The sequence below is a fragment of the Monodelphis domestica genome, chromosome 1 (genome assembly GCF_027887165.1).
Source record: "Monodelphis domestica isolate mMonDom1 chromosome 1, mMonDom1.pri, whole genome shotgun sequence".
In the NCBI taxonomy this organism is placed as follows: domain Eukaryota; kingdom Metazoa; phylum Chordata; class Mammalia; order Didelphimorphia; family Didelphidae; genus Monodelphis; species Monodelphis domestica.
Window position 1 is genome coordinate 333,339,662 of NC_077227.1, and position 21,528 is coordinate 333,361,189.

At 37.0% G+C, this 21,528-nt stretch overlaps 1 long non-coding RNA gene across 1 annotated transcript in view; it reads right to left on the reverse strand.

The window, feature by feature from the left end:
- Nucleotides 1-269: 269 nt before the first annotated feature.
- LOC103103254 (uncharacterized) overlaps nt 270-21,528 on the reverse strand; it is a 36,304-nt gene continuing 15,045 nt past the window's right edge. Inside the window, exon 2 of the long non-coding RNA XR_457675.2 lies at nt 270-1,479. This is a non-coding gene — a long non-coding RNA (uncharacterized LOC103103254). The remainder of the gene's footprint in view (nt 1,480-21,528) is intronic.

Below are 21,528 nucleotides of genomic sequence, written 5' to 3' on the forward strand. Positions count from 1 at the left end.
CAAATCTTTTCAATCAATCTGAATGCACTGAATTATCATTTTACTTCATCCATAACTCCTTCCAAATTGTTTAAGTATTTTAATATCTAGCTAAAATGCCTCTGATACATTGATAGATTGATACCAGGGGTAATGTCCAGGTACTGTCCACATATAATCCACACCCCTGAGTGATTGGGTCAAAAGATGTTCTTCCTTACCTTATAAATGTACTATAGCTAGTGAAGTGCCCAGTTATGATCCCAAAGATGAAACGATAACCAACAATGTATCACACAGAAGGGAGTTTTATTAACCAAACTGCAGTTTGGGGTTCAGCCCTAAAAAATGGCTGGCCCCGAGTCTGGGACTTGCAGGCTTTTTATACACTTTTGTGGTAGTGGGAGTGAACAGGAACTCCTGGGGCTGGAGTCCTTATCAGTTCCTAGCACATTCCAGGGTGCTGTCACTGGTTCTTCAGTAACTTGACTGCAGGGGCTCTAGGGGGTCAGGGAAGGGGTATACAGAGTGTGGTGACTTGCCTGCAGGGGGTCTAGGGGCAAGAGGGTCAGGGAAGGGCATAGGAGCTGGTTCTTCACTAGGAAGTGGGGTAATTGATTGATTGACTCAAACTCCACCTTCAAAATTGTATTCTAAGAGCTGCACATGGCTTTTTCATCACTAGACAGCAATGCCCATTCCAATGAGTTGAAGGAGGAATAAAAAGCCCAAAGATTGATGAAATGGGGGTATTTTTTAAAATGCAGCAACCATAACAGTGCTAAGGGTATTTCTTAGAAACACTAAGTAAATGAGAGATCACCAACACTCCATGGGTGAAATTATAAATAACTGCTTTGGAAGCCCCAGCAGGATGTAGGGAGAATAATAGGAGAGGGAGTAATAATGGTCAGTTGTCTCAAATGGTTGGAATTTAAGGGAGAAATATAGCTGTTGTTTATAGAAGTATTTACAGTTTGTTTGTTTTTTTAAGTGAAAACCAAACACCACAAAATCTGGAAACCTCTTTGATAGCTAATGGAATGGTGGCCTGTGGGGCATGATTAGTTACAGCTACAAAATTCCTTCTTTGTTAATACTTTCAAATAGGTCTTCCCCACAGCCTCTCCAGTGGTACTTTATGTTTGTTTGTTCTTTTGCACAAGTTCGTTTTTTCTTGGCAATGGAAATTGGATGGGGCTCTAAGATTAAGGGTAATTTTTTTAACCTTCTCTGGACCTCAGTTTCCTCATCTGTGAATAAATTATTTATTAGATGATGTCACATGCAGAAGGGCTTTCCAACAATAGATAAGGTTGCCTTGAATGGACAGTAGATCCCTCATCATTGAAGGTCTTTCAGTAAAGGCCAGATGACCACTTGTTGGACATGTTGTTGGACAAGAGATTCATATTTTGAATGTCAGACTAGATGGTCTTCAGGGCCTCTTTCAGCTTTCAAGTTTTATGATTCTAAGTTTCCTTCTGGGTTTTGAAATCCCTAAAAATAAAAAAAGGAAGAAATATGAATTAACATTCTAATCATGCCTTTAGTAATTAAATTGAGAAAAAATTTAGCTCTGTGTAGCACATACTCTGACTCTGCTCTCCCAGCTTCCACCATTACTGAATTTACACTGCAGAGTCAGGGCCCCAGAGCATGGTAACCACATCCTTTTAGGGGTCTGAGCTTAGATAAAGTCAGGGGGAGAAAAGAGGAAGAATTCCAAGTTCCCTCCTCAGAGGAAAGACCTGGTCCTTTATAAAGTTCCCTAAAGCATGTGGGGTTATTCCCATAGGTTAACTGGAAGTCACCCTCTCACCTTCAGCTGAGAAACCAAACTAATTAACTTGGTGCTTATACAAAAACACTATTCCACTGACTTCCTGGGAATTGAGGTCCTTGGTCTCCATCTCTTCCTCAGACCCAGGAATACAATAAAACAGGAAAACAAAACAAACAAACAAAAACAATAAAAACCATTACTATGTTCAGGAGGCCTGGGTACTTGCCCTTACCCTTTCCCACTAAAGGACCCCTCTACTCTTTACCCACATACACTTCAGGCAGGGTTTAAATAATCACTGACTAAACTCAAAAGACAGAAAATCAAGCATCCTATGTCAAAAGAAACAGTCTGAATAAAGATTCCCAAAATACACTGGCTTTTCTCTCTAGGGATCTAAAATGCTATTATCTTTCAGGTAAGAAGAAATCAAACTGTCCCCAAGTAAAAACTCTTCCAAGATTCACTTAAGCATATTAAACTACCCAGCTAGGTCTAGATTAAATTTCTAGGTGGCCCTAGAAAGTTTGTGGTTTTTTTAATTCCAAATTTAGTCATTTCTAATTATAAATCAGTGGCCTCTAGTGTCTGAACAGGTCAAATATGACCCACTGTCGATTTTTTTATAGACCAAGAACTAAGAATTTTTTTTCCTTTTTTGTATTTAAAAATACTTTTTTGGCATTTCAAAAGGTAAAAACCATTCTTTGTTTGCAGGCTATATAAAAATAGGTGGCAGGCTTTAATCTATAGAAATCTATTTAGAGCTCATAAGGGCCTTTTCTTCTCTAGGGTATGGGGTAGGAGGTGGAAGGAGTCTGCTTTTAGTACCAAAAACAGTACTCTAATCCTCTTCCCCATTCTAAATAAGTTCTCAGGAATTTCACTGAAATGTTCTCTCTTCTCTGCTTCTAGGCACTTAAATCTCTTAAGCCCTCTCTGACAAGATTACCCATAGAATACAATCAATTTTCTTCAACCAATCCAAACATATGTCTGTACAAAGTCACTCCAGATGATCAAGGAATGTTTTAAAAACTTAATCTCAAGCCTATGATTGTTTCTATAAGCAAGTATTCATACCTGGTTAAAGTATCGGGGCTTAGTATCTTGGTTTTTGCTAGAATTCGAGTGATTAGATTAATTTATTTAGTTGACCCCACTCCCACGTGTTATTTCTATGTGATCTCTTTTTTTTAATAGCTTTTACCTCAGTTGTCATTAAACAAAGTCCAATTTATCACTCAATGATAAATTGAGTATTCTGCCTATAACAGGAGCCTAGTAGTATCTATTCCTTTTACATTTATACTTTCACCCTTAGATAGTTTCTGTTTTGCTTTATCTCAAACTGTCCTAGTTTGGCAAAGCTTAAATTTCACATTTCTTTGTTTAAAATTCAAAGCACTTCAAAATTCAGTGCTATCTTATATTTCAAATGGAATATCCTTCCCCTCCATGTATTCTATGATCCAGCCAAACTAGTTGACTAAGTGTTTCCCAGTCATGCCCAAACTCCACACCATAGTCTTTTATGAAGACCATTTGTCACAGTTTCTCAGTGTTCAAAGACTAATGATAAATGCACCTCAGTTCAACAACTGGGGATTAAGATGAATTGGAAAAAGTCTTATTGTTATTATAAATCATGGAAGGGAGAGATAAATTCATTGATTGAACTGTACTAGGCAAACCAAATGAACTCTGAACATATTTTCAATCAGAATACACACACATACATAGATGTATATATACACTGATATTATATACACATGTGTATGTATGTACATTTACACACAGAATATTTTTTAAAGTCAGAAGTGATTTGCCTGGATAACAAGCTGTTCTTGAAGTGAGGCAGTTTAGGACTTCCAGGTAGCATGGCTGCAGATTAGACGCAGCTCACTTCCCCCCCTCAGACCCAATGATACAGACAACCTCAAAAGACCCCCAAATAAACCATCCTCATAAGAACAGAGGGACTCAACAGTAGGGCATAGCATTGGAGGTATGTGGGATTCGGGCATTTCCACACTATAAGGGGACAAAAAAGCTCCCAGCTAAACCTGAGCTGATGTACCATCCCCCACCACACCTATGGAGCCAGAGTTAAAGTCAGCGGATGCCAAATCAATGAGTGAAGGAGGTGCACCCCAGGCCTGAGAAACGGGCAGCTCCAGGTCTGGGGAACTGACTAAGACCACCAAGGACTTACCCCTGAGAGCAGTAACACCCAAAACCCCAGCAGGCACTCAGAACCAGCGCTCCATAATCAACGAGTGTGCGAAGGGCACCCCTGAAGTGAGCAAAGGGCACATATAGGTCTTGGGAGTTAACTAAGACCACCAAGGACTTACCCTTGAGAGCAGTAATACTCAAAACGCCAGCAGGCAGGGGAGGGTAGACCTTGAGCTCCCCTGGGAAGATAGCGCAGCTGTGGAGAATCGAGAGTTTGCCCGAGGCAAAAGCCTTGATCATTAGATCCATATACAAAGAGCCAGCCATCCTCACTCAGATTTCTGACTGGAAAGGGAAGAAAAAACCATAGAGATGGCAAACAGTGCCCAGGAACAATATTCCAACACCAAGAAAAGCAAGAAAAAGGGGGTGACTTTGGGTAGTTTTTACGGAGGAAAAATACAGAATACAGAGGAGGAGACAGCAGAAGAGGAGACCCAAATAAATGCTCCAAAACCATCCAAAAGAAATGGAAATTGTCGACAAGCTCTTGAAGAATTTAAATTGGAGGTTATCAAAAAGACGGAAGCTTTCTGGCAGGAAAAATGGGAAATAATGCAAAGGGAATACAGAAATCTGAGGGACAAGAACTCCCAATTGGAGAAACAGCTGGAAGCCTCAAAAAGCAAGATAGACCAAACTGAAAAAGGAAAACCAGTCTTTAAAGACCAGAATCAGACAACTGGAAGACAATGATCTTGCAAAAGAGCAAGAATTAATAAAGCAAAGTAAAAAGACTAAGAAATTAGAAGAAAACATAAAATATCTCACTGACAAGGTGACAGATCAGGAAAAGAGAGGAAGGAGAGACAATCTGAGAATCATTGGTCTACCTGAAAAGCCAGAAATAAACAGAAATCTTGATATCATAATACAAGATATCATTCAAGAAAACTGCCCTGAGGTTCTAGCATAAGGGGGCAAAAATAAGCATTGAAAGAGTTCATAGAACACCCTCTACACTAAATCCCCAAAAGACAACTCCCAGGAATGTAATTGCCCAATTCCAAAGCTTTCAAGCTAAAGAAAAAATCCTACAAGAAGCCAAAAAGAGACAATTTAGATACAAAGGAGCACCAATCATGATCACACAAGACCTGTCATCTTCCACACTGAATGACCACAAGGCCTGGAAGATGGATATTCAGAAAGGCAAGAGAACTGGATCTTCAACCAAGAATCACCTATCCACCAAAACTGATTATATACTTCCAAGGAAAAGTATGGGCATTCAACAAAATAGAAGATTTCCAAGTATTTGTAAAGAAAAGACCAGAACTCAGTGGAAAGTTTGACATCCAAACACAAGAAGCAAGAAAAACATGAAAAGGTAAATATGAAAGAAAGGGAAAAGGAGAAAAAAAATTTTTTTCTTTTATTCAAACTCTCTTCTATAAGGACTACATTTATATCAAATTATATATATATATATATATATATATATATATATATATATAATTATGTGGGGAAAATGTTATATGTGTAACTCTCAAAAATTGTATGGATGATTAGAGTAATTAGAAGAATCACTCATAGGGAAAGATTGAGGCATGAAGACAACATGGAGAAAGCGGGGGGGGGGGGGGAGAAAGAAAAAGGGAGGGGGGAATCAATCATGGAACCAAGATATACTTGAAGAAATAGAAATAAATTAAATAGAATAATCTTTGTCACACAAAGATACACATGGAAAGGGGAGGGGAAGAATTCTCTTATAAGAAGAAGAAGAGAGTGCTAATTGGTATTACTTAAACCTTACTCTTAGTGAAATCAGCTCTGAGAGGGAAGAGCATCTAGATCCATTGGGATCTTTAATTCTATCTTATCTAACAGGGTAAAGGAGAAGGGAAAATTAAGGGGGGGGGTAGAGGGGAAGGAGTATAAAAAGGGAGGGAAGAAGTGGGGAGGGAAATTAACAGACCCTAAAAAAAAACAAGAAGGGAACTAAAAGGGAGGGGCTAGAAAGGGAAGCATATCAAGGGAGGGGAGTAGGAGGACTGATTTAAAGTAAATCACTGGTTTATAAGGTTATAGCAAAAGAAGAAAAGTCAGAATTAGGGGAGGATATCAAAATGCCAGGGAATTCACAAGTGACAATCATAACTTTGAACGTGAATGGGATGAACTCACCCATAAAACATAGACGAATAGCAGAGTAGATTAGAATCTAAAACCCTACCATATGTTGTCTTCAGGAAACACACATGAGGCGGGTAGATACTCACAAGGTCAGAATTAAAGGTTGGAGAAAGACTTATTGGGCCTCAACTGATAGAAAGAAGGCAGGAGTTACAATCATCATATATGACAAAGCCAAAGCAAAAATAGACATGATTAAAAGGAATAGGGAAGGTAAATACAACCTGATAAAAGGGAGTATAGACAATGAGGAAATATCACTAATCAACATGTATGCACCAAATGGTATAGCACCCAAATTTCTAATAGAGGAACTAGGAGAATTGAAGGAGGAAATAGAGAGTAAAACTATATTAGTGGGAGACCTGAACCAACCACTATCAAATTTAGATAAATCAAATCAAAAAATAAATAAGAAAGAGGTAAAGGATATGAATGAAATCTTAGAAAAATTAGAGTTATTAGATATATGAAGAAAAATAAATAGGGACAAAAAGGAAAACGCCTTCTTTTCAGCAGCACATGGCACATTCACAAAGATTGACCATACACTAGGTCATAAAACCATGGAATACAAATGCAGAAAAGCAGAATAATAAATGCAACCATTTCAGATGATAAGGCAATAAAAATAATGATCAGTAAGGGTGCATGGAGAGCCAAATTAAAAATCAATTGGAAATTAAACAATATGATATGGGGTTGAGGGGATATGATTGAGGAGAGACTCTAAATGAACACCCTAATGCAAATACCAATAACATGGAAATGGGTTCAGATCAAAGACACATGTGATACCCAGTTGAATCGCGCGTTGGCTATGGGAGGGGAGGTGGGAGGAGGGGAGGAAAAGAAAATGATCTTTGTTTCCAATGAATAATGTTTGAAATTACCAAATAAAATAATGTTTAAAAGTAAAAAAAGAGAGAGATAGAGTCAATAAATCATTTTAAAGTGTCAAAAAAAATAATAAATGTCTATTGAAAAAAAAATAAATAAATAATTTGATACTCCAAAATTGGTTAGTTAGAGAACAAATCATAGAAAAAAATAATGATTTCATTGAAGAAAATTACAATGGTGAGACATTCCTTCAAATATTATGGGATGCAGCCAAAGCAGTACTCAGAGGAAAATTCATATCCTTGAGTGCATATATTAAGAAATTAGGGCGGGCAGAGATCAATGAATTGGACATGCAAATCAAAAAACTTGAAAGCAAACAAATTAAAAATTCCCAGAATAAAAGCAAATTAGAGATCCTAAAAATTAAGGAAGAAATTAATAAAATCAAAAGTGATAGAACTATTGAGCTAATAAACAAGACTAGAAGCTGGTACTTTGAAAAAACAAACAAAATAGATAAAGTACTGGTCAATCTAATTTAAAAAAGGAAAGAAGAAAAGCAAATTAACAGTATCATAGATGAAAAGGGGGACCTCACCTCCAATGAAGAGGAAATTAAGGCAATCATTAAAAACTACTTTGGCCAATTATATGGCAATAAATATGCCAATCTAGGCAATATGGACGAATATTTACAAAAATATAAATTGCCTAGACAAACAGAAGAAGAAATAGAATTCTTAAATAATCCCATATCAGAAAAAGAAATCCAACAGGTCATCAAGGAACTACCTAAGAAAAATCCCCAGAGCCTGATGGATTCACAAGTGAATTCTATCAAACATTCAAAGAACAGCGAATCCCAATACTATACAAACTATTTGACATAATAAGCAAAGAGGGAGTTCTAATAAATTCCTTTTATGACACAAATATGGTACTGATTCCAAAGCCAGGCAGGTCAAAAACGGAGAAAGAAAATTATAAACCAATATCCCTAATGAACATAGATGCAAAAATCTTAAACAGGATACTAGTAAAAAGACTCCAGCACGTGATCAGGAGGGTTATTCACTATGATCAAGTAGGATTTATACCAGAAATGTAAGGATGGTTCAATATTAGGAAAACCATCCACATAATTGACCACATCAACATGCAAACCAACAAAAATCACATGATTATCTCAATAGATGCAGAAAAAGCCTTTGACAAAATACAACACTCATTCCTATTAAAAGCACTAGAAAGCATAGGAATAGAAGGGTCATTCCTAAAAATAATAAACAGTATATATCTAAAACCATCAGCTAATATCATCTGCAATGGGGATAAACTAGATGCATTCCCAATAAGATCAGGAATGAAACAAGGATACTCATTATCACCACTATTATTTAACATTGTACTAGAAACACGAGCAGTAGCAATTAGAGAAGAAAAAGAAATTGAAAGTATTAAAATTGGCAATGAGGAGACCAAGTTATCACTCTTTGCAGATGATTTGATGGTCTACTTAAAAAATCCTAGAGAATCAACTAAAAGGCTAGTGGAAATAATCAACAACTTTAGCAAAGTAGCAGGATACAAAATAAACCCACATAAGTCATCAGCATTTCTATATATCTCCAACACATCACAGCAGCAGGAATTAGAAAGAGAAATCCCATTCAAAACCACCTTAGACAATATAAAATACTTAGGAATCTATCTGCTGAGACAAACACAGGAACTATATGAACACAACTACAAAAACACTCTCCACACAACTAAAACTAGATCTGAGCAATTGGAAAAACATTAACTGTTCATGGGTAGGACGAGCTAAAATAATAAAAATGACCATCCTACCCAAACTTATCTATTTATTTAGTACCATACCCATCGAATTTCCAAAAAACTTCTTGATGGAATTAGAAGAAAAAAAACTAACAAAGTTCATTTGGAAGAACAAAAGATCAAGGATATCCAGGGAAATCATGAGGAAAAAAAATGCGAAGGAAGGCAGCCTTGCAATCTCAGATCTCAAACTATACTATAAGCAGTGGTCATCAAAACAATTTGGTACTGGCTAAGAGACAGAAAGGAGGATAAGTGGAATAGATTTGGGTTAAGACTCAGCAAAACCTTCTATGACAAATCTAAAGATCCTAGCTTTTGGGACAAAAATCCACTATTTGATAAAAATTGCTGGGAAAATTGGAAGATAGTGTAGGAGAGATTAGGCTTGGACCAACACCTCACACCCTACACAAAGATAAACTCAGAATGGGTGAATGACCTGAACATAAAGAAGGAAACTATAAGTAAATTAGGTGAACACAGAATAGTATACATGTCAGACCTTTGGCAAGGGAATAATTTTAAAACCATTCAAGACTTAGAAAGAGTCACAAAATGTAAAATAAATAATTTTGACTACATCAAATTAAAAAGTTTCTGTACAAGCAAAACCAGTGTAACCAAAATCAGAGGGGAAATAACAAACTGGGAAACAATCTTCATAACAAAAAAACTCCGACAAAGGTCTAATTACTCAAATTTATAAAGAACTAAATCAATTGTACAAAAAAATCAAGCCACTCTCCAATTGATAAATGGGCAAGAGACATGAATAGGCAATTTTCAGTCAAAGAAATCAAAACCATTAATAATCACATGAAAAAGTGCTCTACATCTCTTATAAACAGAGAGATGCAAATCAAAACAACTCTGAGGTATCACCTCACACCCAGCAGATTGGCTAACATGACAGCTATGGAAAGTAATGAATGCTGGAGAGGATGTGGCAAAGTTGGGACACTAATTCATTGCTGGTGGAGTTGTGAATTGATCCAACCATTATGGAGGGCAATCTGGAACTATGCCCAAAGGGCAACAAAAGATTGTCTGCCCTGGTGGCCAAAAATTGGAAAATGAGGGGATGCCCATCAATCGGGGAATGGCTGAACAAATTGTGGTATATGTTGGTGATGGAATACTATTGTGCTCAAAGGAATAATAAAGTGGAGGATTTCCATGTGAACTGGAACAACCTCCAGGAAGTGATGCAGAGCGAGAGGAGCAGAACCAGGAGAACATTGTACACAGAGACAAACACACTGTGGTATCATCGAACGTAATGGACTTCTCCATTAGTGGTGGTGTAATGTCCCTGCACAATCTGCAGGGATCAAGGAGAAAAAAAACACTATCCAAAAGCAGAGGACAAACTGAGGGAATAGAAACACCGAGGAAAAGCAACTGCCTGACTACAATGGCTGAGGGGACATGACAGAGGAAAGACTCGGAGCGAACACTCTGATGCAAATACTAACAACATGGCAATGGGTTCAAGTCAAGAACACATATGATACCAGTGGAATCACACGTCGGCCACGGGGGGTGGGAGGGAGGAAAAGAAAATGATCTTTGTCTTTAATGAAAAATGCATGGAAATGATCAAATAAAATACTATTAAAAAAAAAAAAAAGATTGTCTGCCCTTTGATCCAGCCATAGCACTGCTGGGATTGTACCCCAAAGAGATAATAAGAAAAAAGACTTGTACAAGAATATTCATAGCTGCGCTCTTTGTGGTGGCAAAAAAAAATGGAAAATGAGGGGATGTTCTTCGATTGGGGAATGGCTGAACAAATTGTGGTATATGTTGGTGATAGAATACTATTGTGCTAAAAGGAACAATAAAGTCCATGGGGACTGGAACAACCTCCAGGAAGTGATGCACAGTGAAAGAAGCAGAACCAGGAGAACATTGTACACAGAGACTGATACACTATAGTACAATCGAAGGTAATGGACTCCTCCATTAGTGGTAATGCAATGACCCTGAACAGCCCAGAGCTGTACAGGAGAAAAAACACTATCCACATCCAGAGGAAAAACTGTGGGAGTAAAAACACTAAAGAAAAACCACTGCTTAATGACATGGGTCGAAGGGGATATGAATGGGGAAATAGACTCCAAATGAACATCCTATTGCAAATACCAACAACATGGAAAGAGGTTCTGATCAAGAACACATGCAATACCCAGTCAAACTGCACATCAGCTATGAGAGGGGTGGGGGAGGGGAGGGAGGGAAATAAAATGATTTTTGTAACCAAGGAACAATGTTTGAAATTAAAAATTAAAATTAAAAAAAAAACTAAAAAAAAGTAAAGCAGTTTGTTGTTTCAATGGAGAAGGAACACTGTTTCTGTTCATCTTGTTGGCCTGGAAGACTATTAAATAAAGACAGTGCCTCTGTGGTTAGCCTTATAAGATAACTGGAATAAAACATGATTCCCAAGGACTGATGATGAAACGTGATAAGTAACTTCCTAATAGAGAAGTAATATACTCAGGAGGCAGAAGAGATATATTTTTGGACGTAGTCAGTGAGAGAATTTGTTATGCTTGACTATACAAAGGCTTTTTTTCTTCTTCAATTATAGGAAAGAAGCATGGAAGAGGGGAAATCAAATTTATTAATTATAAAATTTCATTTCATTTTGAAAATAAATGATGTACAAAGAAAAATCTAAATATGAGGTAGGCATACCTACTCAATTTACACTGAATGGAAGCTAGTTTAAAGATGAGGTTACTTAAGTCAAGAAAGGGAAAATACAGAGTCCCTCTCATTTTGCCTCCACACTTATCCCTCCAAAGTTTTAGTAGCTTCATTAAGTGGCATCTCTCTTCAATGCTATAGTTCAATACATACAGTTAGAACTTGAAGTTGTTGGGGCAAAATTTGAAGAGAAGAAGCTAAATAGACTCTCTGGCCTAAGGAGAAAAGGCTTTAATTATGTACTTTGAGATGTATTAGATAAGGAAACAAAAAAACGAAAGACTATTGGGACTATTTAAGTGGAACTTCTAACAAGATGTCCAAGACAGGGAATCTAGACAAGGTAAAAACTTTTGTCTTTGGTTGACAACATGGTATGTGAGGTAAAGGATCTCATATAATATGAAAGTGGGCCAGTGTGTCCACTTTAGGGTTCTAGGAAATCCTTGGTGATGATGGGGTACAGTGGTGCAAGACAGAAGACAAAGGGTATATAGTGCCATTGATGAGAGAGTCCTTTTGCAGTGTGGTGTGCCTCAGTTGGTCACAATGTCTGATGGTCTTCTCAGCAGATAGTAGTTTTGGTGATTAATAGAAACTTATGTAGATTTTTCCACTAGTATTGAAAGGCATTTTTCTTTTGGTAGGTAAAGGGGACCAAACTTGATTCAGATTGGTCCAGTGCTTCTGGATCAAAATTGGAATAAAATAAGAAACTTGTAGCTGTGAAAGAGAATTCTTTACTCTATTATCTATCCTGAGTTAACACTAACTTAAGTACCTCACTAGATTATGAAGATAGGATTAACTCTCTTTTGTCTACCTTTTGATTGAATCAACACAAGCTTGAACTAGGTGGAGGAGCTCACAAACCACTTAGTGAATTCACACTCTACCTAGTGCTAGGTGAGAAGCCATCAAGATACTTGGAGAGCTCCACCCTTTTTTCTAACTCAAACAATCAGAAACTTGTCAATTCTTTTAAGAGTTCACACCCTCAGAAACTTTGAATCCTTTTGATGAATATTCATCCCTCCAGAAGGTATGAAATGGTTCCCACAAACACTGCCCCCTGTTGGAAGCTGTGATTGGCCCCTGAAAAGAGGATAGGAGACAAGAAGTCACTATAAAAGACCTCCAATTTCTGGGGCTAAGGAAGTTGACTCTAAGAAGGAGGTTGGCTTCAGGAAGAAGGATCAGCTCAAGGAAAAGAATAGGCCTCAAGAGTCACCTTCAGCTCCAGTCATTGTCTTGACCTGCCTCTTAGAAGGAACTTGGGTGAGTGGATAGCTGGCTTTCCCTTCCCGTCTTCTGGAGAGAGTTTAATTCCAATTGAAGGTTAATAAGTCCTTGCTGAGCCAAGCACTGGAACAATATGTAGTTGGATAGGTTAATGTCTTTTCTACCCTTTTGAATTTCTCTACTTTCATTCTTTCCACTTCTTTTGTAAATAAAAGATTTATAATTTTCATATATTTAGCCAAACCATTAATTTTAACACTTACATAGCTATCTAACAATTAACAAAATGAGGGCTTATATATAACACAAAAAAGGATTCAGCACTTAGTTTATGTAGACCCAGCTTCTCTTGTATCCATTCAGAAATCTGTCTGATTAACAGGGCAGAGTGTTGTGACTCATTAGATTTGGAATATCCTCCAAATCTAAAACCTTGGACAAACCTCTTCTATGACCTAAGATGACCAGGAAGATGTATTTCACAACCTAAGATGACCATAGGAAACTGAACCTTAACCTCTGAGTGGAATCATTCTTGGGGATAGCTTCTTTGCCTCTAGAAAAGAACTAAGCTAACTTACATAGAGATTGAAGGAGAATTCTTATACTTATTGATCCTGTCCTCAAGGACCTTTGTGTAGAGCTCTTTTCCAGTTGGAAAGCCATCGTAATGGGGTTTCAAATGTTGGAAAGGGCCCCAAACTTTGGATCACTATTGTATGGAGGCAATACATTTCATTAGTACCTTCTATAGGACACCAAAGTCTCATATGCTTGTTGGAAGCTGTTTAATATGTGGCAACGACTGGCACTCATATACAGTCTCGTGTTCTGTTAGACCTTGTTTTCTATGCACAGAGTTCACAGTATTCATAAGGGTAGAAGGAAGATCTATAGACCTAAAGTGTAGTTTTAACACCAGTCTTAGGCATGTGCTTCTTTTCCATTTTATCTTTTATATTAGTAGATTCAAGGGCAATGTGATCAGTAAAAATGCTGTTAAATCTTCAAAGTTTTATAATTTCCAATTTTTTGCCACAAAGCACAGCTATAAATATTTTTGTACAAGTCTTTTTCCTTATTATAACTTTGGGGTACAAACCCAACAGTGGTATGGCTGGTCAAAGGGTAGGCATTCTTTTTAAGCCCTTTGGGCATAATTCCAAATTGACCTCCAGAATGGTTGGACCAATTCAAAATTGCATCAGCAGTGTATTAGTGTCCCAATTTTGCCACATCCCCTCCAACATTTATCACCTTCCTTTGCTGCCATATTCACCAGTCTTCTAGGTGTAGGGTGGTACCTTGGAGTTATTTTAATTTGCATTTTTCTAATCAGGAGGGATTTAGAAAACTTTTTCATGTGATTTCTTCATGTAAAAACTGCCTGTTCATGTCCCTTGGCCATTTATTGATTGGGGAATAGCTTGATTTTTTGAAAAATTGACTTAGTTCCTTATATATTGGGGAAATTAAACCTTTGTCAGAGAGTTTTATTATAAAAATGTTCTCCCAGTTTGTTTTTTTCCTTCTAATTTTGGTTGCATTGATTTTGTTTGTACAAAAATTTCTGAATTTGATATAATCAAAGTCATTCATTTTACATTTTACAATGTTCTCTGTCTCTTGCTTAGTCTTAAATTCCTTCCTTTCCCACAGATCTGACAGGTATATTATTCTATGTTCACCTAATTTACTTATGATTTCACTCTTTATACTTAAGTCATTTACCCATTTTGAATTTGAATTTAGATGTTGATCTAAATCTAACTCTTCCCATAATGTTTTCTAATTTCCCAGCAGTTTTTGTCAAATAGTGAGTTCCTGTCCCAAAAGCTAAGGTCTTTGTGTTTATTGAATACTAGCTTGCTGAAGTCATTTACCCCTAGTCTGTTCCATTGATCCACCCTTCTGTCTCTTAGCCAGTACCATATTGTTTGATGACCAGTGCTTTATAGTACAGTTTAAGATCTGATACTGCTAGTCCCCCATCCTTCACATTTTTTAATTATTTCCCTTGATATTCTTGATCTTTTGTCCTTCCAGATGAACTTTGTTATAATTTTTTCCAATTCTATGAAAAGGTTTTTTGGTAGTTTGATAGGTATGGCACTGAATAAGTAGATTAATTTGGGTAGGATTGTCATTTTTATTATATAAGCTCATCCTACCCAGGAGCAATTAATATTTTTTCCAATTACTTATATCTAGTTTTCATTGTGTGAAAAGTGTTGTGTAGTTATGTTCATATAATTCCTGTTTGTGTGGAAGGACCATCAATGAATGTATTAAGACATTCACCCAAAGATGGCAGCATCTTCAAGAGCATGACCCTTTGCACCAGAGAAGAATATCTGTTATGGACTCCACAGCAAGATCTACACTGACAGGGTGCATACAATAAAGGGACAGGACTCCTGGTGTCATGCTTATCTTAAAAATTCTCTTTTGCTATGCTTATTCTCTCTATATTATGGCTTACTATATTTGTACTCCAAAATTGAGTCCACTTCCACATGAACCTTCTGTGTATAAGGTTTGAATTCACCTCAAGTTTGGGAAGATTATTTTGTTTCAACTGTTTTTGGTATACTATAATTACCTTTTCTCTAAGCTAATGCAGTCTAATGCACTATTAATGGTAAAAACACCCAAGAAAATTTATGAGCAGCTTATTAGAATCCCATATGATCAGAGTCACTTACTCCTACATCTCTGAGAAGGAATTGTAAACCACATGTCCCTGAGAAAGCCAAGCCATAAATGTGAGTTGGGAGAGTGATTCTGAAGGGGACTATCACACATTAATTAAGCTCTGACTGTTTGTTAGATAGGATGCTAGTCACTACAAAGAAATTTTAAAAGAGTCTCTACTCTCAAGGAACATATATACTAATAAGGGAGATACCATATAAATAAGGAGGCATATAAAATACACAGAAAGAGTAGAAGGAAGATAACCTTAGAGAGGAAGCTTCAAGTCAAATCAACCCAACAGACATTTATTAGTTCTTATCATGTGCCAGGTACTTTACTAAGCATTAGAGTTACAAATACAATTAAAAAAAGAAAGACAGCCACTGTCCTCAAGAAGCTTGCATTCTAGGAGGCAGCTGGGTAGCTCAGTGGATTGAGAGCCAGGCCTAGAAATGGGAAGTCCTAGGTTCAAATCTGATTTCAGACACTTCCTAGCTGTATGACCCTGGACAAGTCACTTAACTCCCATTGCCTAGCCCTTACCACTCTTCTGCTATGGAACCAATACATGGTATTGATTCCAAGATGAAAGGTAAGGGTTTTTAAAAATAATCATTTAAAAATTAATTTTTAAAAAAGAAGCTTGCATTCTAATGGGGGAAGACAACATATGAAAACGGAAAGTGAAAAGTATGTGTATGTGTATGTAAAAGAGGAAATGTGCCTTAAGAGAGGATATGGTTACAAAATCTGAAGAATGAATAGTGTCTGGTTCAGGCTCTTCCCCAAAACAAGGTTCTAGAAAGAACTTACCAATGGGGAAAAAAGGAGGCCACTGGGCAGAGGAAGAAGGCAATTTAGATGTGCTTGCAAAATCCATAGAATTAAGGATGATTGGTCAGGGAACTTCCTCAAAAAGGAGATCTTTTTTTTTAATCATCAATGGAAGATGCAGGCTGAAAGGGCAGAGGAAAAAGAATATAAGGGAGAAGAGAGAAGGTAATTAAGCATGATAGATATGTTTGGAAAATGAAGCATGACTTTTCTGGAGACCTAACCAACATGAAGTCCCTAAAAAGAACTCATAAATCAAAGAAGTAATTGCAGAAGTTGGCAGAGATGAAGAGGAAGAACACTCTAGACATAAAGGGCAACCAATACAAAGGCATAGTTGGGAAATGCTGTGTACAAAAACAAGAAATGAACTAGTATAACCAGATTGTGGAATGTGTGGAGGAGAGCAAAAGTCTGAAAAAACTGGAAAGGTAGGTGATAGATCTTGGGACCAAAATGACACCTTTCCCCAATCTTTTCCCCCCACTTCCTACCCAACTGTTACACAAAGCCCCAGAAAAAGCTAGCAGGACATCAAGATTTTCCTGTCAGTCCTGGACAAATGACTTCCCATATCACTGACCATCAGGCCTGAGAATTTCCCACCTCCCAGAGATCAAGAATCCAAACCGTCTCAAGGCCATCAAATAAATTTGACCCAAGTAGCCCAACCTGAACCAATAGAGGCAATCCAGGTTATCTCATCCCAGACAACCATCCTATAAGGGGTTAAACCCATCTCCACTCCAATGAAAATTCAGCAGCCATCTTTGCTAGTGCTGATCTCCCCCACTCCCTTCAATCTCCCTTTCTCCTCAACCTCCCTGCCCACTCCACTACCATTTCTACTGCTATCAGCCTCCATCCCATCTGCCTTTCCTCCCCTCTTTTCCTCTAAATAAAGCCTTGCTGTATTACTTTACTCTGGCCTCATCTGTCTCCGGTATTACCCCCTATCAATCAGACTGACAGTAGGAAAGGGCTAAATTATGAGGAGCCTTAAATGCTCCAAAAGAGTACTTTACATCATGTTTTCTAGGTATAATAGGGAACCTCTGGCATTAATTGGACAGGAGGAATAATATGGTCGAACTTTTACATTATGAAAAGCACTTTGGATACTATATGGGGGGGGGGGGGGTTGAAATGAGAAAAGATATAAGGTAGACCAAATAGAAGTCCAGGTGAGAAATAGTGCTGGTTATGGTGGCTGCATGAGTTGGGGAAAAAGGAGATAATGGTAAGATTTGGCAACAGATTATATTTGTGGAGGAAGAATAAGGAAGCAGAGAAGACACAAAAGTCTCAAACCTGGAAGATTGGGAGGTTGGTGATGTATTTTAGCAGTAATAGGGAAGATGATAAGAGAGGAGAATTTGGGGGGGGCAAAATAATGAGTTTTGTTTTGGATATGCTGAATTAGAGAAGGCTAAGTGTCATCCAGTTCAAAAAGCCCAAATGACAGGTGTGAATGCAAGATTTGAGTTTCAAAGTCACCACACCTGAGAATAATCTGCATAGAAATGATCATTTAATTTGTGGGAGCTAATAACATCACTAACAGAAACCGTATAGAGAGAAAAGAGATGAGGGCCCAGGACAGAGCCTCTAAAAACAGTCACTAGTTTATATTTACATTAATATAGCAAGTTGATTCATCTGCATTTAAATATTGGCATAGAATTTTATTACTATTTAGCCTAGGAACACAAACAGGAATATAAAGGGTTCAAAGGACCAAGGACAAAGAAGAAATTGATTCTTTCTGTGAATAGAGTAGAGGTCAGATTCTAAGATGGAGTTACTCATGGAGCAAAGTGAAAGGTTGTGGTCAGAAAGAGTTGGTCACACCTAGGGTGGGGGGTAGGTGGGAGAGAAATGGAAATGGTCAGGACTTCATTTGATGGTGTAGAGTGGGAAAGCCCTGAAATGGTGAGAACCTTGGGGGGTCCGGGAGGGGGGTAGAATAGTGAAAGAAATGATCTGGGTATAAGTGAAAACAATGTGTAGGGGAGGGAGGGGCAGATGAAACTTTGGGGAGCGAGCCCTAAGAAAAGAGAAGGGAGACAGGCTGAGACACTGGTGTAGAGGCCTGACGACAAAGATATGAAAAAGCAGTGGAAAATTGGTTAAAAAATTAACTACTTGTATGAACCTTTGTAGATTCATCAAGAAACATGGCCAAATTTATCAATAATCTCATGGGGGGGGGGGATATTTCCAATACCTAATTTTAACTATTTTAATTTTTTAAAAGTCAAAAGACCCAATATGGGGCCAAAGGGGTTCCCCAGATGTGTAGTCATAGTCTCAAGCCATTTCTTACAAAGGCTAAAGACTTGTTTCTTTGCCATTCCTGGCCTCTATTATCAGTAGACTTTCTTTTCCCAGCATATAATTATGTAAAATTTCTCTTGGGATAAGATTCTTACTATAAATATTTCCCATTTTTCAACCAACCACACCCCCAAATTAGGTTTGAAAATATTTGAATCTCTGCCTTGAACTTCTCTCTAGAGCCATGTGGTTCTGTTGAGCCACCTAAGCACAGTTTAATTTCTGGGGTGTTTTTTCTTTTTTAAAAATGAGGTGATAACACATGTATAACCCAGTAGAATTGCTTGTCAGCTCCAGAAGGGGGAAGGGAAAAAAGGAGGGAGAGAAAATGAATCATGTAACCATGGAAAAATATTTTAAAATAAAAATAGTAAAAAATAAATTAAAAATGAGAATTAAAGAAAGGTAGAGAGAAAACTGAAAGTCATCTCTTTCTTACTCTTTTATCTTTTACACCAGTCTAATGCCTTTTACTTTTCTAACTTCAATGTATCTTGCTTCCTTGCTCTTTCAATCTATTTTTGTTTCACTCTCCAACCAAAAAAAAGAGAGAAAATAATTGGCAAATAATCACAAAAAAAAAGAAAAAACAGTCATTTTAGCCAAAGTTTCTCCTTGATGATTTCAGCTTCTCAGGAATCTGGAACTTATGTATATAAAAATTCTACACTAATGTAAGTCACTCATATCACAAGAAAAAAAACTTAGAAAAAGGCAAGCATTTTGAGTTCAGATTCCTACTTTCTTGTTGCCAGACTATTAAGATTAAAATTCTCTGGAAACTGTATATAATTATTTATTAAATAATGAAAGTAAGTTGGAGAGAGAAAAGGCACATAATCCCATGGTAGTCATCTCATGACACTGTTAACTCTAGCTGCTTCTTAGCAGAGAAGAACTTCTCCCTTCCATAAGTTATATATTCTAAGTGTTGTCACTTTTTCTGTATCTCCCTGGTTGGACAGACTTGATCTCAGTGTCAGAGGCCAGTCTTCTGGATACCAGGAGTCATGTGGGACAAGAAGCAAGCATCTACCAGGATGCCAGGGAGCCAGGAGGCATCCTCCTTATACAATTGAGCCTCAGGCCTTGTTCTTAGCCCAATCAAAGGGTGACTATGAGAACAAAATGGATTTTCAGAACTTTCCTTTTAAAAAAGAAAGAGGTACAGATTTATGTTAAAATAACAATTCCCACATCATTGATAAAAGGTACATATGGTACACATAGTTAAATAAGTCATATTTTTATTTGTACAAGAATAATGCAATAAAATCTTCAGAAAAAAATGTTTTTCAAAACTACTCACTAAGATGGAATACTATTGTGCTCAAAGGAACAATGAACTATAGGAATTCCATGTAAACTGGAATGACCTCCAGGAATTGATGCAGAGTGAAAGGAGCAGAGCCAGGAGAAAATAGTACACAGAGACTGATACACTGTGGTACAATCCAATGTAATGAACTTCTCCATTAGTGGCAATGCAGTGATCCCGAACAACTTGGAGGGATCTATGAGAAAAACCACTATCCACATTCAGAGGAAAAAATGTGGGAGTAGAAATACCGAAGAAAAACAACTGCTTGATTACATGGATTGAGGGGGATATGATTGGGGATATAGACACTAAAGGAACATCCTAATGCAAACATCAACAGCATGGAAATAGGTTCTGATCAAGGACACATGTAATACCCAGTGGAATTGCGCATCAGCTACAGGAACCGGTGGAGGAGGGGAGGAAAAGAATATGATTCTTGTATCCAAAGAATAATGTTCTAAATTGACTAATTAAATAAATTTTTCAAAAAAAAAACAACTCACAAAATTCTAACAATAACAAAGGATAGTGTTGAACTAGAAAAGGAATTAAACTGAATAGAGACATTCCTACAAGTGAACTAAACAGTATTCCTTGAAAATAAACAGACCAATTCTAAAACACACAAATAAAGGGGAAGCCTTAGTGTTTATTATATTATTCATATTTTAATATTTACAGGCTCAAATTTTAATATTTAGAAAGAACAACTTCTAAAGCAAACTAAATTTATCTCTATCTAGAATCTGAGTTGGTGTAGTGGATATAGTGCCCATCCTGAGTCAGGAAGACCTGAGTTCAAATTGATCTCAAACAGTTTCTAGCTATGTGACCAAGCCTGAGCAAGTCATTTAACTCTGTTTGCCTCAGTGTCCTCATTTGTAAGATGATCTGAAGAAAGAAATAACAAATCACTCCAGTATCTCCAAAAAAAAAAACTCCAAATAAGATCTCAGAGACAGACTTGACTGAAATGACCCAACAAAAGTCTAATGTACCTTGTTAAGAAAGAAAAGTTCAAAATACAGCTATAATTTATTACCACTACAAATCTCACTACAAATTAATGAGAAAAATATTTTAAATAAGATTTGGATTTTTTTGTTCTTAAATTAAACCACATTTAACTTCTCAGACAGTAATCCTTTATAACAAAGGGGGGAAATTTCAGTAAAACTAACAACAATCAACAAAGTCTAACATTATTTGCAATGTTCCACCAACCTTAGTCCTCCCATCTTTGCAAAGAAGCAATGTAAATTATCTTTACATATTGCTCCTTTGAAGCTAACGATGTCCATTGTAAGTTCCTAGCATTGTTTTGTTTTGTTCTTGTTCTTTCTATTCATAATATTGTAATCAATGTGAATATTGTTTTCCTGACTCTATGTTATATCACATTCTCTAAGTATCCCCATGCTTTCCTGTATTTATCATATTTGTTGATCTTTAGGTCACCAAATAACTCCATTACATTCATTTATCACAATTTATTTAGCTACTCCCCAATTGATCGATATCTACTTTGTTCCTGCTTCCTTGCTACTGCAAA